The following is a 7632-nucleotide window of genomic DNA, read 5'->3' as shown; positions in this document are numbered from 1 at the left end:
CACATTAATTCTACATTATGGACAAAGAAGGAAAAACAAGATGGAGGAAAGATCCATCCAAGGACAGAGACACTGAGGCAGTGACATGCAAAGAGCAACAGACAGATAGAAAAATAGGCTGGAGGGCTCTGGGGAGGTGTTAGAATTTCAGTGCCTTGTTATGTGGCTCCCTGCTATTCTGTTAAGTTATAGGGATCAGAGAAAAGGACACATTCTTTAAAAGAATTGAGAGACTTGAAATAGGTTGGGAACATATCAGAGTAGTGAGAAACTTCCCTTCCTTTTCCTATTGTCAAACGTTAGGTATTTTTTTCTATGTGATTCTGAAGGTTTTGCAGATGTGTCAATGAATGGCTTTGGTTTAGCAAGATTTCCAGGAACCTTGGAAAGACTGACGCTGAAAGCTGTTGTGTGCCAGAGTTGTTCTCTGAGAATACCATACTTTCTAGTGTCCAATGCCAACAGGAGACATTTAGAATTGGCCTTGACTTCATCCTAATAGGAATTTCTATGTAGAAACCAATCTAGTTCTTGGTCTACCTGGGAATAGACAGAATGGAAAGCAAATAAAAGAAAAGATAGTTAAAAAAATCCCTAAGGTAAGGTGAAGTTTTCACAGTTGCACATTTTTAATCTTTGGAGGTTCTCTTCTTAAAAACAGAGTTCCAGTATTTCACAGAGGTTTTCCTGATCATTTAACCCCACAGTTGGTGCGCAATTAATTCATGCTAAGAATTTCTTAAGACCAGTGTGCACTCACACTTTCCATGGTGCTTTTCTAAAAAGAACTTGAAACAGTATTAACCGTAAGTCAAGATAGTCTTGACAAGGTTAAGTGTGAGATATTAACAGCCAATCAAAGGTATTTGATTAGTGTGTGTCCTAAATCAGTCCAAAGATGTATTGCATGGATGGGATACTCACCCCCAAGTCTCCAAATCTTTTACTGATATCGATCAGAGAATCCATGTACCATACATATTACATGAAAGAAATCTCTAGAAACTGATTGAGATTTTGGTAATTGTTGGCATGTTGGAGGTGGGAGAGTAAGGACATAAATCTGCAAAGATATCTCAGTGGACTGCATATTTCATCTTGAATTCGTTTTATATCATAAATGTAAAGTTTTTGTGAGCTTGGATTTAAACTTTAAAGCAGCAAATTATATAAACTCTTTAACACGAGCCAAAGTTCTAAAGTGCCCTCTTATATTTGTTTTCCTTTTCCACTGAAACAGCATACCAAATCTGAACCTGATTAAGTCTGCCGAATGTGTTATCAGTGCTAGGAAATATGCATTCTGTACAGAAAATGAACTGCACCTAGAAATGCATGTTTTGGTGGTTTTACTCCTAAAACAATTGCTGATTAGAAATGCAATAAGTTCTGGGAGAGGCCAAACTTCATTTTTCCCAATAAAGAATTGGGTTTGTACATAGGCTGCAAACAAGGCTGGGATTTTAAGGTGTAACGACACATAATAACTTTAAATTATGCTGTAAATCACGGACGCCCTGGTCATTCTCTGCTGAGCACAATGTCTGACACTTAGTATATATCTAGATTTATATCTGTCTACCTATCTAGCTATCATCTATCTATCTATCTATCTATCTATCTATCTATCTATCTATCTATCTATCTATCTATCTATCTATCATCTATCATCTCTTGTTTCTCAAGCTCAGCGCTATTGACATTTTGGATTGGGTAATTCTCTGTGTGTGTGCCTGTATGAAGAAGGGGGACGTTCTGCGCATTGTGGGATGTTGAGCCGCATCCCTGGCCTCTACCAACTATTCGGTTGCCAGAAAAGTCATGACGTATTTTTTCTGTTTTTCATTGCAAAAATGCATCATGACTTTTCCGACAACCCAATAGATACCCGTAGCTCTCCCTTTCCCAGTTGTGACAACCAAATATGTGTCCAGATATTATCAAATGTTTCTGGTGGGGGCCAGAATCTCTCTCAGGTAAGAACCACTGATTATCTCTATCTTTATCTCTGTGTAGCCACATTCCTATAGAAGAAATAAATGAATGAAAGGGTTTTATAGAAAAACATCCAGGCTTAAAGCTGGCATGATCAACTGAGAAAGATTAGTGAATTTATTGCATATGATAATATGCATAATATACATCTATTACAATAATAAACTAACTATGTAATGAATGCAAGAGAATATCTTGGGATCCCCCATGCTTCTCTGCCCTATGCTTCCTGCCTTATTACTCTTCTCCTGCATACAAGGTGGCAACCAACTTTTCCTCTGCAGATACTCCTTAGAACACATAAGTCAACTGATTTGCTGACTCAAGTTAGTAAACTTGTAGAAGAGCTAGTAATCTGAAAACTGAAGCTCATTTGATACGTAAAAAGTAGCCTTTATCAGGGGAGAATGGCTTTTTTTTAATTTAAAAAGCTTTTCTTTAAATATCAAAAGCCAGAGCCCCAGTGGATTCAGGTCAAAGAAATTAAAAAACAATAGACCAAAGAGATTCGGTTTCTGAAAGCAAAGAAGAGTTGTGTCTAATTTCCAATCCAGAAGACGTGGGGGAGGGAGCTTTGTGGGGTTCTCTGTCCCATGAGCCCAGTGGCTTGCACACAGTAAGTACCCAATCGCTATCATCTAAAATAAATCACGGAATATTTTTAAGAATACGTAATTGGTATTACTTCATACTAAACTTTAATCATCAACATAATTAGAATAATTTGAGTCACTTTCTTTGCATCGAAGTCCCTGAGTCTGCTTTCTCATTATGTATCACACTACTCTGAGCCACAGCTGAGTAGAATACAGACACTGAACTAGGAAGTAAACAGATGACAGTGTGTATGCCATTAAAACTCTTTGAGGCTGTTTGATTCCATCATCTGTAAAAAGGGAGAGATGCTAATTTCTACCTCTTAGTTTTTCTCTGAGGATGAAATGAGATCAATAAGAGCAAATGTCTTTTTATAAATATTTAGTCATTTGCTTAAGGTCCCTAGAGACTGGCTTCCATGGTCAAGAGCTTCAAATGCAGTAGCAAAATTAATTTTCCCAATGCTTGAATCAAGAAAGTACATGTGGAAGCCTGCTGAAAAGAGTAAAACATGATATAACTGTAGTTAAAGTGGCAGCAGCGTATGGCCTAGTTCTTCCAGCTAATTCTTCCACCCTGTCTCTTCTGAAACAGGAGCAGGATGCACTTGAAAATATCTGACTCCCTTTTAATCCTGATCATTGTTTATGGGCTCCCAGGCCACCTAATCCCAGGAAGCTGGCAGAGTAAAGACCAGCTTCAGCCTGAAGTCCAGAGCAGCCCTGGCTGACCTGGCTTACCGACCCTTGTCTAACTTTCAAAACAGGGTGGACTTGAATATTTCCTCCTGGGTTGGGTGACTTCCATTGACTCGACTCCTGGTGTAAGTGACTTCTGTGGCCTCATTCACTTACTCCCTCATTCACTTACTCCTTCTTTCCCTCATGAACTACATTCAAATTATAGTCAAACAGTGACACTGAGTCTTGTGGAAGATCAAAGCATAATTCAGAAATTCACTGTGCATGCAAGTGCATGTGGGCGCACATACGCGCCACGCACACATGCGCGTGCGTGTACACACACACAATACAGATAATAGGTGACATAAGAAGAATTCAACCAAGATCTTCTTAGAAGTCAATGAGAAAAAGATTACAAATAAGAAGCTTATGCAAGTCTTTGTTGAAGGACATCTAATCTGGTCTTTGAGGCATGGACAGAATTTAGACATAAGGAGAGTGGCTATATAGGTGTTCATTTTATAAACATTTGTTAAGCTGTAAATATATGCTTAACTTCAAAATATCTTGGCAGACACTTTAATCATCATGCTTCTAAAGTTTGCACTACATTCTCTGCTCCTCTGACCATTCCAAAATATGGTATCTGAAATCTATATTTTAATTAGGCTAAGAAAATTATTTTGTCAAACTACTTCTAACAATAATTGGGGTATACTGATGAAATGGAAAACCAGAATTGGGATTCATCCATCTAAGTCATCTAAAACCCTGAAACCAAGATAATTTTCCCAAAGAAATAGAATCTATAGCTCTCTTTGCCTTTTTTGACTCAATATTTCCTCTTGTAACATATGGATAATATTATTTGTCTCCCTGAGGTATGTGGCTATTATGGGAGTTACTAGGGCAATTTGTTCAAGTACTTTAATGAGCCCAGTGCATTTGAGATCAGTTCAGAAGAACTTTCTTCCATGGGCAGGCTGACCAAGGGTTCAGAGACCAGTTCATCCATCACAGCATAAAGGGCCTTAGCAGAATCTGCTCACCCACAGTCCCTTGGGGGGAACTGACAACTAGATTGGTGAGTGGCTTGGCGGGCCAGGGATGGCTGTGGGAAGGACAAAGGAGAGGTGGAGTGAAATATAGGAGAAGGTCCAGGTACCAAGTGAGAAAATGTTTCACTAGGTGGGGGGCCTTGGAGGGTAAGAGATTAGAAATGAGGGGACCTAGGGGTTAAGACTAAATATGGGGATTTGTACATTCTAGTTATGTTTCAAATCAACTTATAATAAGTGACACAGACAAAATAGAACCATTAAAATAAGGATAAAAGAGTAAGAACAAAATAATGAACCAAGGGAAGCAGTTGGATTAGAAAGCAAATCATCACAGTTATTATAACTGAGCACAATGATTAACTCCAAGAGCCCTGGTAGCCACGGCAGAAAAGGAAAGACAAATTACTTGTTCGCATGATATAAAGAAAGAGACAAACATTTTACCAGCACCAAGACATAGGTATTTTATTGAACAGATTTTGTGATAGGCAGAATGGTGGTCCTCCAAAAATGTTCATGTCCTAATACTCAGACCTGTGACTATTACTGGACATGGGAAAAGGGACTTTGCAGGTATTATCAGTTAAGGGTCTTGAGATGGAGTCTCCTAAATTATTCTGGTGGACCCAATATAATCACAAGGGTCCCTTATATGGGAAATAAAAAGGTAGGGGGGGTCATAGTAAGAGAAGCAGATGTGATAATAGAAGCAGAGGTTTCAGCGATGCCATTGTTGGATCAAGGCCATGAGCCAAAAAAGGCAGGTGGCCTCTAAAAGCTGGAAAAGGCAAGGGAACAAATTCTCCCCTAGAACCTTCAGAAAGAACCAGCCCTGCTGAAACCATGATTTTAGCCCAATGACGTCATTTTCAGACTTCTGATTTCCAGAACTGTAAGATAATCAATTTATGTTTTCAAGCCACTAAATTTGTGGTAATTTGTTACAGCAGTAATAGGAAGTGAATACAGGTCTTTTAAAAAAATAATGGATCAAGAGAAAAATCATTGAAGTGTAACTTTTAGGTCACTTCTGTTGGCAGTGAAAATGACATGGCTGAGTTATATAACTTTCTGGCAAGGCTGATTAGATGTAAGAATAAAATTAGAGAATTTGGAGTGATGATTTCTAAAGCAGGTACAACAGAATCATCTGAGATGATGGTGAACATTTCAGATTCCCGAGTCCTTCTCCAGTCCTGCTAAATAGATTCTGTGTCTAGAACCTGAGAATTTGTATTTTTAACAAGCATCATATTAGTTATTGCTGCAAACAAATTACCACACATTTAGCAGCTCAAACAACACACGTTTATTATTTCACAGTTCTTGTGGGCTGGGAATCTGGGCATGCCTCAGCTGGTACCTCTGTTTTAGGGTCTTATAAGACTGTTGTCAATGTGCCAACTGGAGCTGGGGTTTCATCTGAAGGTTTGACTGTGAAACTATCCACTTCCACGCTCATGCAGGTTTTTGGCAAGATTCAGTTATTTAAGGGCTGTTTGACTGAGGTCCTAGGTTTCTTGCTTGCTATGGGTTGGAGGTTACCCTCAGTTCCTTTTCAGATGTGCCTCTCCAATATGGCAGCTTGACAGCATGGCAGCCAGCAAGAGAGTCTGCTAGTAAACCAAGGATTACAATGTTAGTAATGTAATCAAGGAAGTGACATTCCATTACCTTTGCCATATTGTACTAGTTAAAAGCAAGTCACAGTCCCACCCACATTCAAGGGAGGGGATTACACCGTGGTGAGAGGAGGAGGGGGGATCACAGGGGGTCTTTTAAGAGTCTGTCCACCACAGCATCCCAGATGATTTTTGTGTAGAACCAAGTTGGGAAGCACTCAAGAATACATGATTATAAGGAATCGACCATTTCAGTTGGGCTCTTGACAGGAAGTAGGTGTAAAATAATTCACGCCTTTGGGCTCTGGTGATGTCTCAGCTGCGTCCTTTCCATAACAATGCTATGGGTTAGCATAGCGTCTGCATCTTAGAAACAGTCATTATCATTACTCCCAGGCCCCTCTCTGCTGCCAGCTCAGATGTTCACTGTCCCTGAGCTGACCCCAACATCTCAGGCTAGGAGCCTGAGCTGGAGGGAGAGGGGTGAAGAGACAAGGGGGGATAAATTGACATGGTAAGAGTGGGTCTCTGAAATTCATGAGTTTTGATTATTTTTACTTTCTTGTCAAAAAATGTAAATTTTGCCCCATCACAGTATAAAGAGAATTCATTTCACAATTTACACAGCTGATTTTAAATACTATCCTATTTCAAGCTCCATCACATTTCCCTCAGATATTGAAATGATATTCTGGCACAAACGTTGACATGTGCTTACCAAGCCCTCCTGGGCACAAAACTAAACAACATTTCCCAGCCCCTTGCAGTTAAGTGAAGCCAGGGAATGGAGCTGGCCTGTGACAGGTAGCTTGGCTCCTAAAGCCTCTGTGTTTGCAATGTTTTGCAAAGGGCCATAAATATGCATGCCCTGCATCATCTAGCAGAAAAGCCATGGGACTGTCTAAAACTCGGCTGTACCATGGATTATAAAATAATGTTAGAGATTATTTCTAGAATTCATTATAATGCTATATTATTGCCTAGATCAAAACACAAGCACATGGTATTTCGTACAACTACTTCAGAACCTGTGGAATTTGTGAATATGTATGCTAATTTTTCAAAGTACCATTCTTAAATTTGTTGATATAGAGTGTTTAAAAACATATAACATCTTTAACTTAGCCTGCACATATACAGAGCTTTGGAATATCATCTATATTGGTTACAAAAAAATTTATTTGGTAAAAATACTTAGCACTTACGCAGAAAATGTTCCTAGTTGATATTCAACTAATGCTTACTTACTTATTTACTGAATGAATGAATGAACAAATGGCTGATACGAGAACCACACCATTAAATCTGAATGATAGTTAAGGTTATGAAGTGTATGTCATGCATTTTCCTCAGTAAAACAAATCAGACACTATTTGTCACACAATTGTCAAGTTATTAGATATTAACTGATGGTACACTTGGCAGTTTGGCTGAAAGTATGAATTAAATTCTGATATGGGTCCCAGTTGCTTACTCCTCAGTTTGAGGAGTGTCTTATGCCAACTCAGGCTGCCATAAAACAATACCACAGACTGCGTTACTTAAATAACAGAAATGCATTTCCTCACAGTCCTGGAGGCTGGAAGTCCAAGATCAGGGTGCCAGCATGGTTGGGTTCTGTGAGAGCTCTCATCCTTGTTTACAGATGGCTGCCTTCTCACTGTGTGCTCACAT

The sequence above is a fragment of the Hipposideros armiger genome, unplaced genomic scaffold (assembly GCF_001890085.2).
Source record: "Hipposideros armiger isolate ML-2016 unplaced genomic scaffold, ASM189008v1 scaffold_155, whole genome shotgun sequence".
In the NCBI taxonomy this organism is placed as follows: domain Eukaryota; kingdom Metazoa; phylum Chordata; class Mammalia; order Chiroptera; family Hipposideridae; genus Hipposideros; species Hipposideros armiger.
The sequence above is the reverse complement of the archived record's forward strand: the minus strand, read 5'-3'. Positions refer to the sequence as shown.